The sequence below is a fragment of the Entelurus aequoreus genome, linkage group LG02 (genome assembly GCF_033978785.1).
Source record: "Entelurus aequoreus isolate RoL-2023_Sb linkage group LG02, RoL_Eaeq_v1.1, whole genome shotgun sequence".
Classification (NCBI taxonomy): Eukaryota; Metazoa; Chordata; class Actinopteri; order Syngnathiformes; family Syngnathidae; genus Entelurus; species Entelurus aequoreus.
This window is the reverse complement of record NC_084732.1, coordinates 60,774,685-60,796,903: the sequence shown is the minus strand read 5'-3', so window position 1 is coordinate 60,796,903 and position 22,219 is coordinate 60,774,685. Positions and strand designations below refer to the sequence as shown.

Below are 22,219 nucleotides of genomic sequence, written 5' to 3'. Positions count from 1 at the left end.
CCACTATGGACTAAACTCTCACATTATTGACTGTATCTACTCGGCACCCATTGCACCGGTCACTCGCGTCTGCCTTCCCGATGGCCAAGAAGGTGGCCGTTCCTTGGTCGCCCGCCTCGCCACCACCACCAGACTCGTCCCCGATGGTTTCCGGGACTCTTGCGCCGGCGACACACCACCAGTTCCCCCCCTTCGCCCTCCCTCGTCTCTTAATCTCGTTGTTCTGCCTTCAGTCCTAGGACATCTGGAATCTGTCCATAAGGAGGGGGATACTGTCACAGTGCGGGCTCGGGTCTGCCAGCACCTCCGCTGGCAGGTGTCACACACACCATTCTCTATTTGAACGAATGGAACACTCAAGAACAGAACAGCAATACGGCATTTTTTGCCCAAACTCTACACTCACTCTTACTTGTTTTAATGCTACGCTCAAGCTGCTTCACCATCGTGTAAATTAAGCTGTGAAGAAGAAAAACGGATGTGACGTCTCATGCAACCCAGCTATACAATGACCTGGATGAATGAGAACATCCATAGATTTATAGCTTCAATGCATAGTTTAGAGAAAATAGTTGGAATAAGCAATGATCTTTCTGCTTGACATGACCTTCATTTTTTTTCTAATAAATGCACAACATCAACATTCAAATTGCACTTTTACCGTGTGTGCATTAATACAAATTAGGAAAAAAAATCTCCGCTGTTCGCCGCTACACAGTTTACAGCAGCCACACACTCCATCTCGCATGTGCGCTCTATTGCAGCAGCTGTGCAGGAACTATGTCCGCATATTTAAAGTTACGTGCATTCCATGCAGTTCGGATTTGATAAATCTTCATTAAGTACAGTCATTAAATGATTAATCGATAAATGTATTAATTAAAAAAAAAATTCTAATCGAATAACTGATTTAATAGTTTAAACGTTGCAGCCCTAGTATTAATTAAATGACATTGTGCAAATGTAACCACAGCTGTTACAAGGCCACTGCAACAACACCATTAGTAACAACATTAAAAACATTGGAGTATTTCAGCCTAAACATGTCAGGGACAATAATAACTTCCTCAATTTGAAAAGAGAATGTCATGGCACGGGCTCGAACCCGCTTTTTCCCGGCAGCTGGGTCTGCCAGCACCTACGCTGGCAGTGTGCCGAGACACGCCACTGCTTGCGCTGGCCGCGTCACGCCCACATGCCGGCAAAGCTGCGGGCGATCAGTAATCTGCACACCTGGGACTGATGAGGGCAAGCGGTATAAGGACCAGTGGCTTCAAGGATTCTTGCGGGTACTTATTTCTCTATTGTGTACCGTGAGCCGACACAAGCTTTATGCTCTCTTTTTCTCTCATCGTTTCCCTACGTGTCTGATGTCCTTGTTGTCCTTCCACAGTGCTTTCCCGAGTTTTTCATGTTGTGATCCCCTGTCGTTCCCCTCTGGATTCGGACTGCCTCCCTCGATCCTCGACCCCTGCTCGGACACGGACTACGCTGCCGCTCTCCTTCCCTCGACTGCTTGCCTGCTCTCACGGACTGCCCTCCTGCTTTGTCCCTCCTCTCGCTCTACTCAACACTTAGTAACACACACTACAGCTAACCATACACATAGCCTCACACACACACTCTTGGGTTTTGTCACACACACCATTCTATAGTAATTAGTTAGTATTGTTGTATTATTATATATATATTGTCTATATATATAATAAATCATAGAACTTTACTGCCCCCTGGTGTCTGTGCCGTCAACTCCTTTTAGCAAACATAACAGAGGACTTGCTTTTTTTATGGCAGTGGGTCTGCGAAACAGGTGCATTTAAAGCAGGGGTGTCCAAACTTTTTGACTTGGGGGCCGCTTGGGGTAAAAAAAAAATGTGGCCTGTGGCCGAAAGCCAACTATGAGTAACTTACTTACTTAGTTACACTTACAAATTTCTTCACCCAAAATATAATTGGGTAAGTAACTCAGTTACCTCATCGTAAGAGCAATTAGTTACTCAGTAAAGTAACCGTGGCGTTATTTTTAATTGTGTTATTTTATACACTATTACGTTCAAGAACATCTTTAATGTTCAATATATTAATATTAACAGATTGAAGAATAAAAAGACTATATACAGTATTTAGAACATTTGGCATATATCTGAACTCAATAGAGTGCAGTGTGCCATATGATATGCATGAAATAAAAATGCATAAAAAACAAATATTCCTTAAAGTAACTAATTTGAAAGTACAAAACCCAAAATGTAAACTCAGGTAAAAAGACACAAAGGAACATTTGGCCTTTAAGTAGTGCAATTCTCTGCACCTGTATACCAAAAATACAGCCTGAAAGAAATTTAGATAAAACTGAGAGCAATTTTGGGCAAAGATACGACATGCATTTAAGTAAAACGTTTAAAAAAGTTCCTGAATGACATTCTGATAATTAAATTACATTCGTGTGCGAATATTGGGGTCTTTTCTTTTCTTTAATTATGCAAGCGCGTAATCACCTCTGACTATTCATGATTAATCTAAATTCCAAAATGTGATTACTCCGATCAAAAAGTTGGTTGCATTTGGTCTTGGGGTTGGATTAGCATCAGCAAGTGTCATGTTGGCATGTGTTGATGTGAGGTGAGTTGCTTGAGGCAGACGTGGATAAATGCTTTTTTCCGGGACATAGCGTCCATGTTACAGAAACATTCTTCCCTTTAATTTCAATGAGCGAAAAGTAGTGCTGGTACTTGCAGTTTGAGAATGTTACCTTTGAATCTCCCTGTCTCCGGCAGCCACAGTGGCGCGGTCTTGTTGTGTGTCATTCAGAGCGTGCAGCGAGACAGCGCGAGCAGGGCATGATCCGCCACCTAGCCAATCATCATCAGCGCTTTTACAACAACGTCATCATTCCCACCCCTTCTCGCTGCATGTGTGGCCTGAAAACTGACACCGTCATTTAACCGAACTGTAGCCACGAGCCACCTCAAATTCTCAGTAAGGGCATTGGCATTGCAACGATGGGAAAAGTAATTAATTAGATTACTAGTCATGAAAAAAACAACGCCGTTATAACGCTGTTGTACTCTGGTAAAAGTGAAGCTTGTCAAATATCTGGAGAATTCAGTCTCTGACGCTCCTCAGTAAGATAGTTAGCTTGGTACTAGCTGGCTAATGATGGAGAGTTGTAAAAAAGCGCTTTGACACTATTTCCACATTCACCCATTCACGCACACATTCATACACTGATGGCGGGAGCTGCCATGCAAGGCCCTAACCACGACCCATCAGGAGCAAGGATGAAGTGTCTTGCTCAAGGACATAACGGACGTGACTAGGTTGGTAGAAGCTGGGGATCGAACCAGGAACCCTCAGGTTGCTGGCACGGCCACTTTCCCAACCACACCACGTCGGCCCCAGTTGTGTGAAAAACAGCTTTAATAATAATTTTAAACTTTGTTTTTATAACGGTTTCATGTTGCTAACACATCATCACCATCAAAATGCACTTTTCTTGTTGAGGAAGCTGAATAGCTTTGGTGTTATTTTGTTGTTGCTGCTATTGATGCTATTTTGACAGTATTTTGTTTACATAAAACCTTGATACTTAGTTTTCATTAGCACTCTGCCTGTCCTTGCTTTTGAAGGGACAAAAGTTTATTTTTTTTGTCGCAGGCTAACGAGCAGCAAAGTTCTTAAATAAATATATTCTTGAATGATTTTGTATCTTTATTGTTCGTTAGCACAAGCCTAAAAATATCTCAAAGTGATTTTAAAAGCCCAAATTTACAGCCACTAAATAGGTGTACGTTTTATATTCTGACTACTTGACAAATCACTAATATAGTTGATGACTATCAAAATAGTCATTAGTTGCATCCCTATTACCCACACAGTACACATTAAAAATGAGGGACAGGAAGTAGGCCTTATTTAAAAAATCATTAGGGCTGATGACACAAAAGTTAAGTGGTTTTATTCTTTGCATTTTCTTCCTTTACTCTACCCAAACCAAACCGTGACCTTAAAACCTAGGTACATACTGAACTGTGATCATGCGTATTGTGAAACCCCGCCTGTGTAGGTGAGTGTGTTCCTTTCGGCCAATTACATTTGCAAACAAATCCCTGCCCCCACTGAATCATGAATAATAAATGTGCCAAATGTGTCGATTTTAGAAAACAATACAATTCCTGAAGTTAAACATCACATAATGCTCTCTATTGTGATTCATTGAGCATTACAGCAAGGAGGTTTGAATCTGTGTCAGCTGTGTGAAGAGTCAGTGTTTTCTGCCTAATCCTGTTTACGTTCTTCTACAGATTCTTTTCCTCCCAAGGTCCATGAATGTCTTTCTCTACAGTGCAATCCGGAAAGTATTCACAGCACTTCACGTTTCCACATTTTGTTATGTTACTGCCTTATTCCAAAATGGAATGCATTTTTTTGTCCTTAAAATTCTACAGACAATAAATACCCAATAATGACATATAATGATTTTGCAAATTTTGCAAATTTATTGAAAATTTTAAACTAAACAATCACATGTACAGTACATCCATCCATCCATTTTCTACCGCTTGTCCCTTTTAGGGTCGCGGGGGGTGCTGGAGCCTATCACAGCTGCATTCGGGCGGAAGGCGGTGTACACCCTGGACAAGTCACCACCTCATCACAGGGCCAACACAGATAGACAGACAACATTCACACTCACATTCACACACTAAGGCAAATTTAGTGTTGCCAATCAACCTATCCCCAGGTGCATGTATTTGGAGGTGGGAGGAAGCCGGAGTACCCTGAAGGAACCCACGCAGTCACGGGAGAACATGCAAACTCCACACAGAAAGATCCCGAGCCCGGGATTGAAACCAGGACTACTCAGGACATTCGTATTGTGAGGCACATGCACTAACCTCTGTTCCATCGTGCTGCCTCACACGTACATAAGTATTCAAAATCATTTGTGCTAAACTTTGTTGACGCACCTTTGGCAGCAATTACAGCCTCAAGTATTTTTAAATACGATGCCACAAGCTTGGCACACCTATCTTTGGGCAGGTTCACCGATTCCTCTTTGCCCATTTCTCTTTGCAGCACCTATCAAGCTCCATCAGAGTGGATAGAAAGCGTGTTTTTTGAATCCAGGATATCTCTGTACATTGCTGCAGTCATCTTTCCATCTATCCTGACTAGTCTCCCAGTTCCTGCTGCTGAAAAACATCCCCACAGCATGATGCTGCCACCACCATGCTTCACTGTAGGGATAATATTGGCCTGGTGATGAGCAGTGCCTGGTTTCCCCCAAACATGACACCTGGCATTCATTCAATCTTTGTCTCATCAGACTAGATCTTTTTTTTTCATGGTTTGAGAGTCTTTGAATGTGGAGTGAAAGAATGATGGGTTCTGAATTAGCTGTGAAGCACTTTAAGTGTCTAAAAAAGTGCTACATAAATCTAATCCATTTCATTCCGTCTGGCCACTATCCATCTCCATCTCTGATTGGTGGATTGCTGTAGAGACGATTGTCCTTCTGAAAGAATCTCTTCTCTCCACAGAGGAATGCTGTAGCTCTGACAAAGTGACCATTGGGTTCTTGGTCACCTTCTTGACTAGACTAAGATAAATGCAGCAATGTACAGAGACATCCTGGATGAAAACCAACACTTCCCATCAAACCTGATAGAGCTTGAGAGGTACTGCAAAGAGTAATGGGCAAAACTGCCCAAAGATAGGTGTGCCAAGCTTGTGGCATCGTATTCGAAAAGATTTGAGGCTGTAACTGCTGACAAAGGTGCATCAACAAAGTATTGCACAAAGGCTGTGATCACTTATGTACATGTAATGTTTTATTTTTGTATTTTTTATAAATTTGCAAAATTACAAAAAAATTAACTTTTCAATTTGTCCTTATGGGGAATTTTGAGGACAAAAATGGACTTAGTCCATTTCAGAATAAGGCTGTAACATAACAAAGTGTGGAAAAAGTGAAGCACTGGGAATACTTTCTGGGCGCACTATATACTGTATGTGTCAGCCCTGTGAATTCCTGCATTATAGTATCAACAATTTTATACGTCGCCTTTTTTCATTTATTCAATGGAAGAGTACAGTCCTAAGCAAGACTCGTGTGCAACGAGCAGTAAAACATTATTGGGCAGTTTGGCTGTCACAAGTCTCTACACACAATCCCTTTGATTAAAATAAATTAAACATTATAGGCCCTTGTCAATCTTCTCGCCTAAACATAGCCTGACCAAACACACTCTGTGTCTCATTTCCCACTAGCCCACAATCAAATGCAACAATACACTGAATAATAGACTGTCTGGTGAATGTGTTACGCCTCCAGTTGCCTTGAGGGGAGCATTCATGATGTTTTGTAATGGTCAAGTCCATCACCCTACTTCATGTCCACACAGGAGCACCCACAAGGCATGAAGCACTCTAGAGTCTTTCATGTCGCCTTTCTTTTTCGCCCTTTCTACACAACTTTGTCTTTCTTTTAGGAATGAATAAGATGCCGAGAGCTGACGGGCTGATGGCCTTAATAGCTTTGACCTTCATGCTGCGTGCTATTTGAATTTTGTGACAGCTGTTCAGCCATTGCCTCCTTTCAAGAGTATAGGATGCAGCTAGTCTTGTCATACAATTTTGAGTGACAAGCTGGATATAGTTTGGAAAATAATGAGTTACATGTGCAGTGCTACCTCGGTTGTCACACGCCTCACTTTTTGACGAAAATGTTTGGTTTCTCTTTTTTTATACTGCCTTAGTTATCGTATGGCCAAACAGTACATGTAAAGCCTTAGCTGTTTGTGTCATCCTGCCCAAACAAAGAATCCTATGCGTTGGTGATTCAGTATTTGTTGTTTTATTCACTACAACTGAAAAAATAAGCCAATTCAGGGCTAAAGAAAATTGTTAGAGCAAGCACTTTAATAAATAAGGTGAGAAATAATGTATTGGTGGTTCTTTGGTCAAGATTTTGCATAGATTATGTTTCACAGACCGTTTTCAAGCTGCTTTTATGACTATTTCTTCAGAATGCGCCGTTTTGTGGGCGAGTCTTATTCACGTACCTCCACTTCGATTGCGTCTTCTCCACGCCCACTTCGTTGGCGTTTTTGGCACTTCCATAGCAAGTCTACTGGCAGATATAAGTTCGAACTATAAGCTACTTTGTATCAAAAATGGCAACAGCGAAGGATGCATGTCCATGCAAAACCCACTCTTCCCCACAACAAGAGGATAGAGAAAAACAGGAGCTTATGGACTACAGTGCAGACCACAATGGCAGACACTCTGAGTACATTTCTACCATGGATAATTTGCTGATGTCACACTTGAACAAAACGCCACACTTGTAGTAAATTCAAAACGGCTCAAGGAAGGCAAGATTATTTTATGAATATCTCCATAATGCCTTGCCTTTGCCGTTTAATTTCACATTTTCGGGACTTATGTAGATCCCACATACACAACAGTAGGTACCAGGGTAAGAAAAAATGGTTTTGCATAAAAGGTCCCTTTCAGAACTCATAGCAAAGTACAAACATCTCATCTCCCTCTCTGCTCATCGCCTGTACTGATAAACACCACATCAAACAGAGGCTCAAAAAGAATAGCTCTATTCTAAAACAATAAGTACTATAATAGCACATAGATTAGTTAAGAGACAGACTGTTATATTATCTGATCAGAGAAATGTAATCAACTTTCCTTTTGAAGAACACAATGTCTAGGGCAACTCTTGCTAATCTCAAACATGTAGTACTCAATGTCAGATCTTTAAGTAAAAAATATTTTTTAATTAATAATTGTATTTACTCTTACAATCTCGATTTTATGTTTTTAACTGAGAGATGGCTCAATATAAACAAACAAACAAACAAATTCAGTTCTGATTGAAACTAGCCCACCTCACTTAAACTAAAGGGTTGGGGGTGTCTGTGCCATATTCAGGAAAAATATCCGTACCCACAAAATGTTATTTGGGGTTTTTTCATCATTTGAGTATATGTCATTCAAAATGGAGATAAAATAATCCATACTTGATATCACAATCTACAAACCACAACAGAATTCAAAATAATTTATTGATGATTTTATGGAAATACTTTCACTTTTGTGCACTGACTTTGACTGTTTGATCATCACAGGGGACTTAAATGTGCATGTAAATATTTGGTCTAACTCAGCATGTAAACGAGCCGACCCACAGCACAGGCCACACTCTTGATTTGATCATTACTAAGGGCCTTGCTATTTTAAACGTGAATTTATCGATGCTGCTTTATCAGATTATTTCTGTGTTTTCTTCGACTTGTCTGTTAGACCCAAAGCAGCAGTTGGGTCTGCAGCTTTTAGGAGAAGACTTATAAATGATAGCATACGGACACAGTTTGTGGAAATGATTAGGTTTGAAAACACCCCATAAGCTAATGTTGATGATCTGTTGAACTCACATACTTCAAGTGTTGTAAATGTTTTGGACACCATTGCTCCTGTAGTAGGCAAAATGGTGCAAATCAAAGCTCCAAGCTCATTATGAGATTTAAAAAGACTAGCTAAATGTGTTCAACCAGACTTTGCATAGAACAAGGCATAATATTGTTTCTGAAATCATCACAAATTGCAGTAACAACTGGTGTGTCCTGTTTGCTACAGTGAACAGATTAACAAACCCTCCAATTTTACTTCCAGTAGAACCCTGCCTTCCGCCAGAATGCAGCTGAGATAGGCTCCAGCACCCCCCGCGACCCCAAAAGGGACAAGCGGTAGAAAATAGATGGATGGATAGAACTAATTTCTACATCAAAGTGCAATGAGTTTTCAATATTATTTCATGATAAAGTTAAGGCATTAAAAATGCAATAATTCCTGGAAAACAAATAGTTACTCTGCAGCCAGCTAGTCAACTAGAGCTGGCACATGTCACTCCTGTCACTGACAAAACAGTTGATGAGATCATCCACTAGATTTCTAAAATCTGTGCTGAGCAGTTTATCATTACAATTAGCTAATTTAGTTGAGATCTCACTTCAGACTGGAACATTTCCAAAGGCCTTAACGACTGCTGTCATTAAGCCCATCTTAAAGAAGAGTAGTCTTGATGTCACAGTACTGAAGAACTATCGGTCCATATCAAACCTGCCGTTTTTGGGCAAAGTTCTATGAAAAGTTGTATACCAAGAGCTTAGCGACTTTCTCCTGTTTAACAATGTTTTTGACACTTTCCATTCAGGATTTAGGCGCCACCACAGCACTGAAACAGCACTGATCAAGGCGACAAATGATATATATATATAGGAAAAGTGTTATAACTGGTCTCAGTCTTGGTTCTGCTGGACATGAGCACTGCCTATGACACAGATGACAATACTAAAACTGGGCGGAATATATGGTTCTGTTCTTAGCTGGTTCAAGTCCTATCTCGATCACAGGCCATACTTTGATGAAATTGGTAACTGTCTCTGCCCAAATGACTATGACCTGTGGGGTTTCTCAGGGCTTGATTTTGGGACCCCTATTGTTCATCTTGATCATGCTGTCACTAGGTCAGCTAATACGCAGCTTCAATGTGTCCTACCACAACTACGCAGATGACACTCAGATATACGTGTCACTGGCGGCAGGTGAACATCGGCCTATTGATTCACTTTGTCACTGTATTAAACAGATCCTTTGTGTGGATGCAAAACAATTGTATTCAGCTAAACTCAGACAAAACTGAAATAATTGTCTTTGGCCCACATAAAACAAAGAGAAACTAAACCCTGAGACCTTCTCACTGAAACCTAATAATCAGGTTAGAAAACTAGGGGTAATTATCGATTCAGACTTTAACTTTAACAACCACATTAGGTCAATTAGCAGCAGCTTTTTACCACCTAGAAAACATTGCCAAAATCAGAGGAATAATGTCTAATAAAGACTTGGAAAGACTAATCCATGCCTTTGTCTGCAGCAAGCTAGATTATTGTAATGGCCTTCTCACTGGGCTCTCTAAACGAGCTGTAAAGCAGCTGCAGTACATCCAGAATGCTGCTGCTCGAGTCCTGACTAGAACCAGGAAATATGAACATATTAGTCTAATGATTAGATCACTTAGGTCTTCCTGTTGTTTAAAGAATAGACCTGAAAACTGCTCTCCTTGTGTAAAAGTGTTTTCATGGTCTTGTGCCAAAGTACATCTCTGACATGTTAGAGCCACATGAACCATCTCGAGCTCTGAGAACTTCAGGGAGTGGTCTCATGAGTCAAAGTCAGGACCAAACATGGTTAAACTGCGTTTCAGTTTTATGCTCCTAAAATCTGGAATAGTCTTCCTAAAGGTGTGAGACGGCCCTCAACGTTGGCAATGTTCAAATTTAGCCAGAAAACAGTTGTATTTATTTCTGCAAATGACAACTGAAAGTATCTTATGCACAGTATTTGATTTATTTTAACTAATCATGATTATTTTTATGATGATTGTATTTTCTGATTTTAATTTGAATTATTTTCCTTTTTGGATTTTCTGTGAAGAACTTTGAATTGCCCTGTGTACGCATTGTGCTGTATCAATAAAATGGCCTTGCCTTGCCTACAACAAATTTGGGTATCGATCCACAATACCAACTGGTTACAGGAGCAGTATTGGTCGTACCAACTGTTACTTCTAATTTTCAAGATCATTGAATGATTCCATTTTTTTATCAAAATTACAATTGAACAAAAACACAGTGTAACAATATCAATTGCCCTTCAAGCCTTCCTCTGTCCAAGAATGTATTTCTTGAGTTTGAACACAATAACAAAAACGACACATTTTTTTTCATAATAAAAAATTGCGTGGTGGTACCGACCAAATAATGATATTATACTTGGTATTGTTACTGTCGATATTTGTATCGATCCACCAATCTTTGCTTACATTCCATGAGCTCGCAGTTAGCGGTTAGCCAGTGACGTGCAGTCACTAGAGGCAGGTGAGGCAGGGCCTCACCTGCCATCATTGAAAGAAAAAAAATGTAAAAAGAAAAAAAATTAATTAAATTGTTATATGTATCCAAAATAACTATAAAGTTATTTTTCATTTAACTTCACCAGTTTTAGATTATTTTTATTAAAAATCGCTGAATTTTCACATTTGCCGTTCAAATACTGAGAAGAGACGGTGAGCCAGTTGAGGCACGTCACTGCGTTGTGCCTCAACATGGATTGCAGACTCGGCTAACTGCTGGCCTGCTGTGCAGTGAGACCGTATTGCTATATGAACTATATTATACATTTCCATAGTTTAGTTAGCTGAGGTATATAATGTACAGTGTATTTTGTCACTTTGAAAGTTTAAGTGTGGGCTTTAGTTGATATAACACTCCCGTCAGGGGGTGCATTCTACGGCGGGGGTGCATTAATCCAGCACAACAGCGGCGCATGGACTTAATTTATAAGTAAAGGTAAGACCATAATAACGTTTTTTTAATTAAATGTGCTTTTTTGTGTGCTACAGTTTGTATGTGTAAAGTTAAAGTTAAGTTAAAGTACCAATGATTGTCACACACACTAGGTGTGGTGAAATTTGTCCTCTGCATTTGACCCATCCCCTTGCTCACCCCCTGGGAGGTGAGGGGAGCAGAGGGCAGCAGCGGCGCCGCGCCCGGGAATAATTTTTGGGGATTTAACCCCCAATTCCAACCCTTGATGCTGAGTGCCAAGCAGGGAAGAATGCTGGTATGAGCTTTTAAACATAACCCGTTAACTGCTGCCAATCAAATGGTGAATAAGATACTCTTTAGGGTTCATATGTTTGTAAATCTGACTGTGATGAAGTCAGTGCCTCACCAGCCATGAACCTCACCGCACGTCACTGATATATATATATATATATATATATATATATATATATATATATATATATATATATATATATATATATATATATATATATATATATATATATATATATATATATATATATATATATATATATATATATATATATATATATATATGTATATATATATATATAGTAAACATTTTTAACCCAATGCGGCCCCGGAGTGAAAAAGTTTGGGGACCCCTGGTCTAATTTAAATGTATTTTGCACAATTATAAATATTCTCAGTAAAAAGTTTTTTGTGCTCATATTTTTGGGTGTCTGGAACAGATAAAATGATGTTTTGTGGAAAAGAAATAATTTGGTTTTGGTACAATTCAGTCTTCATCTGATCTTTTGGACGGACAAACAAATGTACTAGAAACACATGACGCTTATACAGGAGGTTCTCGATCTACAAGTTCCGTTCCTCTGCCTTGATTTAAGTAAAGCTTTAGTAGTAAGTCAGACTAAAGTTATACATAAAAGAACACCTGCTTCACTCATACTGTAGACTTAACACAAAAAGATAATTTGAAGTGCAGTAAAAAAAATAAAAATTGGAAGCAGTTATTTCTTTTCGAACAGTACAAATATTTCATAGGCATTGATTCTACGAAATGTAACACAAACAGACAGAAGACACCCCAACATAATTTTGAAAATGTGGCTTCACTATACAAAAGATGCAAGGTTAGACCGTCAGCAACATTTTGCTATACAAAGGAAACTAGCTGCACCCACTGACACGCCTCTATAACATGTCCTTGAAAAACAACAGCCAATGTTCTTCCATTTATCAACACTGATTACATGTATTGATCTGACAGATCATTGAAGATTCCCAGTTGAACGGGTTCAGCAGACTGGAAACACAGTGGCTGCAGCCGCTACCAAAGAGTCATTTGTCAAAACTGGACAAAATAACTTTGAAACTTTGAAATATCCCCGTCAGCATGAATTAGTTACATATGTATTTACTTTTAAAACTTGAGTTTTGTCAAGTCACGATTAACTTTCAAAAAAATGTATGGGGAACAGTATTTGTTTGTCGCACCTTTAGCGCTCATGTAAATTGCTCATCATCAAAACATATTTCATTTGTCTTTCCTACATTCAATTGAAAATGAAGCTGTTGCCTTAAAATGTGAATCCCTCTCATCATTTTCCAACTCAATGTAACAAAGACACTATCAAAGACACACTAACTCAGTGATTCTCAAACTGTGGTACGTGTACCACTAGTAGTGCGTGGGCGCCTTCTAGTGGTACGCCAAACAATCACCTGATTGAAGTACAGTCTTTTATGTGGCCAAAAATATTAAATACACTTGTTAAATAAAACCTCTGCCTTTTTTGTAATGAATACATAGGCAGACTATGCTACTGTGTTTTATTGTTGGTCATTATGGTGGTACTTGGAGAGCCAAGTGTTTTCTGAGGTGGTACTTGGTACAACAAAAACGTTTAAAAACCACTACTCTAACACATTCTGACAGCTAAATAATCTGACAGCAATCAACCCCATGATGCCATTCTAAATGGGAAACATTTGAAAGTTGAATTACAAGTTGACAAATACACACATTTGAGAACGAAATTGTTATCCCTCTTTTTCAAATCAAATACATTCAGCCGTTTATTTTCAATGAAGTGGGTCATACCCCAAAGTGCTCATAGTTAATGTGTCCACTATAACAAAGCCAACATCTACATAGAATAAACTAACTAACAAGAAAAACATACATCCATCCATTTTCTACCGATTGTCCCTTTTGGGGTCGCGGGGGTCGCTGAAGCCTATCTAAGCTGCATTCGGGCGGTAGGCGGGGTACACCCTGGATAAGTCGCCACCTAATCACAGAACAAGAAAAACATATTTTACATTATCAGACCCCTGGTAATTAACAGTCAATAAAATGTAGCTTTTTTTTAATTCAAACCTGAAAAAAACGGAAAATATTCTGACAGTTTTTAATGAAGTTGGCACATGTCTGCTAAGGGGTGTGACTTGGCCCACCAACATGGATCCTAACCTTCAGCTCCCTCGACAGTCTCAATAAGATTAAGACTTTGTCTCTAACAAGGGGCGGTATAGCTCGGTTGGTAGAGTGGTCGTGCCAGCAACTTCAGGGTTCCAGGTTCAATCCCCGCTTCCGCTATCCTAGTCACTGCCGTTGTGTCCTTGGGCAAGACACTTTGCCCACCTGCTCCCAGTGCCACCCACATTGGTTTAAATGTAACTTAGATATTGGGTTTCACTATTTAAAAGCGCTTTGAGTCACTAGAGAAAAGCGCTCTATAAATATAATTGACTTCACTTCACATAAATACAATAATCAATCTTGTACAAACACATTACTGTCTGAGTAACTAAGATATGTATTGTGCAAATGAACCTAAAGGCTGTGCTCTTTTAGAATAGAGTGATAGATTTACACATGTAGGTGTCATTTGCCTTCATCACTAAAACCTTTAAAAAGTAAAACAGAATAAAATAAAAATATAAACACTAAAATGAAACTAATACGGACCTTAAAAAATCCAGGACAATATTTCATGATTCTTCTGCTAATACATTTTTGTTTGATTTTGTTTTTTAAATAAAACTTGGTAAAAGATCTCAGTGTTTTTGTAACAGGAAGGCCTTTAGTTCCTAAACCCTGCCAGTCAGAGTTCGGGGTTAGCTGCACCGATAAAAGGAAGAGCGTGGTGACACAACGTCTCGCTGACGACTTCCGTTTTAAATCACGGGTTGACTGCAGCGCGTGGGACGCCAAAACCTCTGAGCTTGGAAACACAGTCAGCTATTTTTGACGCAAATAAAAGGTGTTGTGGTGGACAGGGGAAGAGGGCAATTAACAACTGGCACTGGCGAAGGATTGTTTTACTGTGCACTATTTGAACTTCTTACTGTTTTTTAACCCACTCTTTTAACTGTTGTATTTATTAAACATCAAAAGGGTGATGGGTCAAATGCAGAGAATCATTTCGCCACACCTAGTGCGTGTGTGTGACAATCATTGGTACTTTAACTTTAACATTTTACTAACCCTTTTTATCTTAGTCACTTATCTTACTGCACAAACCCAATTAGTTCAGTAGCTTAAATTATTATCCGGTGCTGTTATTTTAAGGCTTGGTTTTATTTTGCAGTGTTATATTCCCCTATATTTGCAGTGTGATTTATTTTTGTGTGTGGTAACATTTGTGTTTTATTTCACTTAAGTATTTTATAATAGTAGTGGTTTTAATTCAGAGCTACAGTTAAATTATTGCCTTTTAACTACTAAGTGCTCTGGGTTTTTATGTGAAACAAAACATAAGTTCAGCCTCCTCCAGTTTATTCTGGTAACCTGTTTTAGCTGTATTATAGTTCCAACTGCTTTTAGCATCCACACCCACTTACTGTAGAACTACTACATGTGTATGTACTTTTTGAGTACATTAAAAAAATACCAATGATAATAATAACGGTGATCATATTGGTCACAATAGAGGTCTTTGGATTATTCTACATTTACCACAATGCATTGCCGGTGGCCATATTGCTAGGCTTTGTTTGTAAACACGCTCAACGTTGCTGCTCATTCGTCCAGTAATACTCATAATGCCGACTACGTGTACTATTGTCAACTGCACACAATGACAACAATCGAGGTGGGAACGCATTCCTTAGCGAATTTTTCTAGACGGACGGCAACAACTGAAAAGAAGAGTGAACGGCAAAAGCGAGCATGGATTGCTGCAATCAACCGATCAGATGGACCGTGCTATGGACAACTTTGTGTTTGTTTGGATCATTTCATTTCAGGTAATTAAGAACATTTTGTAAGTAAAAATGAATCTAAAATAAATGACAGCCCCACTATGCATTAACTTGATGTTCTCGGTTCAAGAACTTAGATCGTAGTTGTATCAATAATGGATACTGTATTCACTTCTCTCATCCAGACATAAAACAAAAGTGAAGCGGCATGAGAACAGCATTGCCCCAATCCTGCCTTACAGTCACAGTGTGCTGAGATGACATTAGATTGGTTATCCGTGATTATCCAGGGTGTCAAACTTGGGTTGGATAATTTCTGCAAGTGCATGACTCTAACCTTGACAACGAGATGCATACCTGCCAACCCTCTCGAATTTTCCAGGAGACTCCCGAATTTCAGTGCCTCTCCCGAAAATCTCCCGGGACAACCATTCTCCCGAATTTCTCCCGATTTCCAGCCGGACTTAAGACACGCCCCCTCCAGGTCCGTGCGGACCTGAGTGAGGACAGCCTGTCGTCATGTCCGCTTTTCCTTCTTATAAACAAGAAGGAGACGAAGCAGAAGAACGAAGAAGAGACAGTCATGGCGACGACGAGTGACAGAGAATAGAACGAGGATGGACAATTCAACCCTAAACTCACTCCTTTCCTGCAAATTCAATTTCACAGATGCTGCCTGTAATAGAGTGATCTAAGTTGTTTTTTGCCATCTCCTGGTGAATGTTGAGTATAGTGGTCTGTGGTTACTTTTTGGTTGGCCAACGGTTTGCGTTGTATTGCGCACCCTGACGGCAAGTGTTGGAGTCGGTTCTGAAGTATGAAGTAAAGAGACGTAACTTCATCACCTCGCCTGGTTATTGACTCCAACCCAGAATATTACACTGCCCATACCTATACTCCTTCAAAGGCTGTGCTACTGGCTGCAAAGCATTGCACTTTCAAATACAACAATGAATAGAGGAGTGTTATGTGTGTGTATATGTGTAAATAAATGAACACTGAAATTCAAGTATTTCTTTTATTTATATGTATATAGAGTAAAATACATATATATATATAGCTAGAATTCACTGAAAGTCAAGTATTTATTTTATATATATATATATATATATATATATATATATATATATATATATATATATATATATATATATATATATATATATATATATATATATATATATAGAAGAAATACTTGGATTTTAGTGAATTCTGAATTCTAGCTATAAATATACTCCTCCCACGTAAACCCGCCCCTGACCCCGCCCCTGACCCCGCCCAACTCAACCCCCCCCCAAATCTCCCGAATTCGGAGGTCTCAAGGTTGGCAAGTATGAAGAGATGTCCACTGGGTTTGATAAACTTAAACATCCATCAAAGCGTGAAATGGGCTGGGTTGAAGTAGTTCATCAAGATCATGACAGTCTCTACACCACTCAGACTTGTCTGGTAAGGAATCTCACATCCGACTGCAGCTCCCATGAGGGCAAGGCAGGCATTTATAGCCGCCTGTATGGAAACCACAAGCAGGTGTGCCCAGACCTCCAGTCAAGGACAGGTGAGGGGAAAAGAAGCGCTCAGGGAGATAGACAGGAAGTGAAACTAAAATAAGAGCGCTGACCAGGAAATTAACACAGAAACTAAGGAAACAGAACATGTGACGCCTGACGTGATGGATCGTCACAGTAGCCCCACCTCCTCCTGTCGAGGAGATGGACGAGACGTGCAAGATAGCTGCCTTAGCATCTGCGCAGATCAGTGCCCTGGTCCCGGGCGTCCGCTGAATGGCCACATCTATGGCCAATTTGGAGGCAGACTTCAGTGGAAACAAAACCTCAGCAGATGCTGAGGTCCACACCCAAGTTAATGGCGCGGAGAGTGTCCATGAATCGACCATCCTTGCGGCCGACGAGAAGGGCGGTCGGCACTGTGCTCCGTTGGCTGTTGTGGAGGTCAAATGTGGAGCGGGCGCTTTGTCGGCCATCATGGAGGTTGTGGCCCCGTCGGAGACGGTGTCGCTTGAAGTGAGCCCTCAGGAGATGACGTCCAGAGCAGAACCACGTAAGGCAGAATTAGTGACGCCCCCACTGACGAAGAAGAGGGCGGAGGCCTCACCTGACGTAGAGATGGCGGTGGTGCCATTGAGCCTCTGTCAATAGCACTTAAACCCGCTTATTACGGGACCTATGTAGACACAATGTGAAGGCAAAAGTCTCTCTCTATGCAAATTACCTCCTTCTGTATGTCTCAAACACCTCCGTCTCGGTCCCGGCTGCCTAAATTCTCTCCAAGCTTTTGGACATGTGTCTGGTTACAAATTGAACTTGAGTAAAAGCGAAATATTTTCTTATAAATTCTGCTGCTAAGAAGTATCCTATGCATAATTTTCCCTTAAAAATTGCCTCGCAAAATTTCACAAACTTTGATGTCCAGGTTACACATACGCTTGCAAAGCTTTGTAAAGCCGACTTTGTTCCACTGTTGTCCAGAATCCAGGGAGGTTTTGATCGCTGGTCCTGACTTAATCTACCTACAATGGTTCATGTCAACTCTGTTAAAATCAATATACCTATTCCAGTGTATACCACTTTTTCTCCCTCAGTCTTTCTTCCGTAAATTACATAATCAGATTTTAGACTTTGGATTTGGATTTTGGAACAAAAAGACTTACAGGTTACATAGGCAATATTTGCAGAGACCCAAATTGTCGGGAGGATTAGCACTACCAAACTTTAGATTTTACTACTGGGCCACCAACATTAGAATTCTTAAATATTGGCTGCAATATGATGCATTTGATCCCTTTCCGTTTTGGATGGTTATGGAGGCAAACTCAACTAAACCAGTATCTCTTAGTGCTATAGTTAACTCTCCCATTAAGTCGTCTACTTCAGCTTTTGTGAAAAATCCAATCGTAAAAACCTCTTTTAGGATTTAGGTTCAGTTTAAGCACTATTTTGGTTTGCAGACTTTTTCTAATCTTACACCCATCCCTACTAATCATGCTTTGCCTCCCTCTCTTGTCGATAGTGCCTTTTTAAAATGGTCAAGTCTAAGGATCAACAAAATTAAAGATTTATACATTGACAACACTTGTGCCTCTTGTCAGCAACTTTGTAATTTATAATTTAATGACTTTGTAATTTGTATTTTTTTACTCCCTAAACAACATTTTTTTAAATATCTACAGACCCACAGTTTTGTTTGTAATACTTTACCTAGATTTCCAGATGTACTGACTGACACCGTTTTTGAAACCGCTTCCAACTCTAAAGGGATCAATTACACGTATTTATAACCTTTTTTTATGCCCTGAGTCTCTGACATCAATTAAGTTACTTTGGGTGGTGGATCTGGGTATGAGTCTGTATAAGGATAGCTGTACAGAGATTTCAAGTAGAGTTAATATGTCTTCTATTTGTGCAAGAACCAGCCTTATTCAATGCAAGCTGATACTGATATTATACCAAGGTCCGATTAGCGAAGATGTATGATGGCATATCTGTGTTTTGCGATTGGTGTCAACAGGCTCCAGCTAATTTAATACATTTTGGAGCTGCCCATACCTATTGGTGGGAAATTTTTAACACTTTGTCTGGTGTCACTGGCGAAAGGCTTGAACCAAATCCTCTAAGTGAACTATTTGGTGTAGCACCTCAGTCATCTACCCTTAACAAATCCAAAAAGAATCATGTAGCATTCACTACTTGGTTGGCTAGAAGACTTGGTGTGTTAAATCAGAAGGCAACAGCGCCTCCTTGCCACACCCGCTGAATTAAAGATGTTCTTTAATTTTTCAAACTGGTGAAGATTAAGCTGACATTGAATGGTTGTTCCGCAAAGTTTCAAGATGTGGGGTGCTTTTCTGAAATATGTAGGAGAGGCTGAGCGTCATATTAACCCCAATTGAAACACAATTGAAACATGGATTGTTGATGAGCCTTTTGTGTGCTTGTTGGTTGTTGTATCTCTCTGGGGCCATCTAGGAATGCAGATGTATGTGGTTTTATGTTGATATCTACCTGTGTGTTTATTTTTCTCTAATTTATTTATTTAATTATTATTATTATTGTGTTTTTTTACTTGTGGGGGGAAGCATTTGATGTATTTTTGACTATTCTTGTCAATTGCATGTCAGTGGCGTCCCCCGTCGTAAAAGCCAGGGAGCTAGGAAGGGGGGACAACAAAACGTCCCATGCACAGTCCTAACGGGACGCCACGATGAACATTGTGGTAGGCTGCAGAGGAGCCGTCACTGGACCAACAGAAGGTGGAGTTTTGAGATGACGAGGCGCCAGCACAGAAAGTGGCTGGGCTCTGGGAAATCTTAAGGCTCGAGTAGGCGGTGCTTTGGCTTTCGAAAGCCGTGGAGCGGGCATGGGCAAAGATCGGGTTTTGGTAAGCCTCGGGGAAGGAGTAGGCAGGGCTCTGGCTTTGGGAAGCCGAGAAGCTGACACCACCAGAACTGCTTTGGAAAGCCTGGAAGCTGGCATTGGCCAAACTTGAGATAGAAGAAAAGAAATTTGCCCCACGTCGCCGACCAGCATCTCTGCTCGGTCAACTTCTGGCTCGAGCATTCTGTCACGGACTCGCATGGCCGGTAATTGTGACCCCAAGATACAGGTGACAGGAGGACGACGTGCAGGTAAGATAAGTGTTTTAATTATAAGAACATAGGAACTGCACTTAAAGTTAAGCGCACAGCTAACAAAGTCACTAATATTAGTCAAACTAAACAATCCTCAAGCCTTTACGAGAGTGCGAGGCATGCATTTATAGCCGCCTGATTGGCAACCACGGGCAGGTGTGCCCAGACTGCCAATCAACGACTGGTGAGGGGAAAAAAGCGCTCAGGGAGACAAACAGGAAGTGGAACTCAAATATGAGCGCTGACCAGGATATTAACACATAAACTAAGGAAACAGACTGCGTGACGCCTGACGTGACAGATTGTCACATCAGGTCTCACTTGTGTCATGTTTCCTTTATTTTCTGCATTTGTTCCCTGTTTGGCACTCCTAGTTTAGTTCTACTTCCTTTCTGTCTCCCTGAGTGCTTTTTCCCCTCACCTGTCCATGACTAGCAGCCTGGCCACACCTGGTCATGGTTACCAATCAGGCTTCTATTTATTCCCGCCTCGGCCTCCAGTCAGGGCTTGAGGATTGTTTAGTGACTAATTTATGTTAGTGACTGTTTAGCTCCATGCTGTGTGCATCAAGGCTCATTCTGTGTTCACAATAATTAAATACTTGTCTTACCTTCACATTGTCCTCGTGTCTCCTGCATCTTGGGGTCATAACTACAGTGGCCATGTCAGTTTGTGAAAGTTGTCTTTTTAAAACGACAAAGGGACTTACAGTATTTCTCCATCGTATCAAAGCCATTGCAATGTTATTTTCCACTGAAAAGTTCGGAAATATTATGTGTAGGGCTATGGTAAACAATGACTCTTGGTGAACTAAGAATACCAATACAGCTGCCAGCAATGCATTGTAGGATATTTTAGCAAGAATCCGAAGCCCTCTATAACTGTGATATGAAAATGTCACATCGTTAGATCAAGTAACAAGTGTGACCACCAACCCGTGGGACAACCTACACCGTTCTCCCTCAGTATTTTAAAACATTCTCCTGTGCTCATCAATAATCATACTTTTGTAGCATAAAGTACTTTAGATTTGTAGCATTCATACAGTCAAAGTCACCTGCACAGCTTCTATAGATGAACTGTGCCTCCACTACTTCAACCCGGGGCAGCGACCAGCCTCCCTCACAAAACATTACCTTAACAAGAGTAACATTTAATTAAAGTAAGAGCTACTGAGTCGTCAAACCCTGCATTGCCGTTATTGCGAGGGGACATTTGTGACAAATGTTTCTGTGACATATTGCGCCAGTCCTGCTTACTAAATGGAATAACTTGAGAGAAGAAAACACGGAAATTGAATAGGACCTCTCAAAAGCACTCGCCAGACACTGTCACCCATCGTATTATTTACCTCTCTCTGGGCATTCGCCGCAGGCTCTGAAGTCACTCGAAGCAAATACAAAAATTTTAATTGTATCCAACACGAGGAACAGTACCTTTAACTAAAAGGCCAGGATTGAAACTCACAAAGCTCCACAGGCTCAAGGATGCCCTCTACTGGCATGAGTGCTTACATCCATCCCTGTGCAGAAACTGCTGGCTGCTCTGCCTCAGGGGAATCAATGCCTGTCTCTTGTCCAGCCTCAAGGGAATCAATGCAGAAACAACAACAATCATCATCCTGACACATCTGATTAGTATCAAACATATCAATTATAAGAGAGTGTAATCCTGCTGGAAAATTGCCTGTGGATTAAACTGTTGTTTTTGCAGAATTCACTATCAATAACATACACCTCCCTTCACCTTTGAGTTATGAGTGGTCAAATTATGCAGTTGACACCGGCAAACAGCTGCAAACTACATCCTATACAGATGACAGTTTTAAAAAAAGGTAGGCAGGCACATGATAAAATAGAAGGGAAATCTATTTTGTCTATGTTTTAGAAAACGTAATAACAAAGACAAATAATACATTAACAAATGATAATATAGATCGGAAACTAATGTGAGA

At 40.3% G+C, this 22,219-nt stretch overlaps 1 protein-coding gene across 7 annotated transcripts in view; it reads right to left on the bottom strand.

The window, feature by feature from the left end:
- LOC133636505 (multiple epidermal growth factor-like domains protein 11) overlaps positions 1–22,219 on the bottom strand; it is a 388,169-nt gene that overhangs the window by 365,616 nt on the left and 334 nt on the right. The window lies entirely within an intron of this gene.